The sequence below is a fragment of the Athene cunicularia genome (assembly GCF_003259725.1).
Source record: "Athene cunicularia isolate RWA chromosome 4 unlocalized genomic scaffold, athCun1 chr4_part3, whole genome shotgun sequence".
Taxonomy (NCBI): domain Eukaryota; kingdom Metazoa; phylum Chordata; class Aves; order Strigiformes; family Strigidae; genus Athene; species Athene cunicularia.
In genome coordinates this window covers 5,590,268-5,590,729 of record NW_020799100.1, presented here as the reverse complement: position 1 = coordinate 5,590,729, position 462 = coordinate 5,590,268, and positions in this window count along the sequence as shown.

Sequence of the window (462 nt, the reverse complement as noted above, 5' to 3'; positions counted from 1 at the left end):
ACTAAAGGAAAGAAAAAGTTGTATTAATAGAGAAATGTTTTGGCTTTATTCTTTAAGTGTTAACTACTCCCGTGTGTCTGTATGTTGTGTTCTATGCTGGGGGAAAGAAAAACAAGTGAAATGTATATGCTTCCAGCAGAGTTTATCGTATTGGCTTGGAACTTTAGGGCAGTATATCCCATCGACGTCAGCGGACCTTATCCTGGATCTGGTTTGAGTCTGGTTCTGCCTTTCCTTCTCCACCCTGTCCCCAGTCGTGTACCTTCTTCAGAAGCAGGGAGTTTGTGCTAGAACCGGAAAACCGCTTTCCCCCCCATTCGTCCCGTAAATTCGTTCACAGGTTCCGATCACTGCGGTGAACGAGACGCCACCAGCCCCGCAGGCGTTTCCGTCCGCTCTGTGCCCGCGGGCAGAGCAGCCCCGCCGCGGCCCTTCCCCGCGCCTCCCGCTCGGAGGGACCCG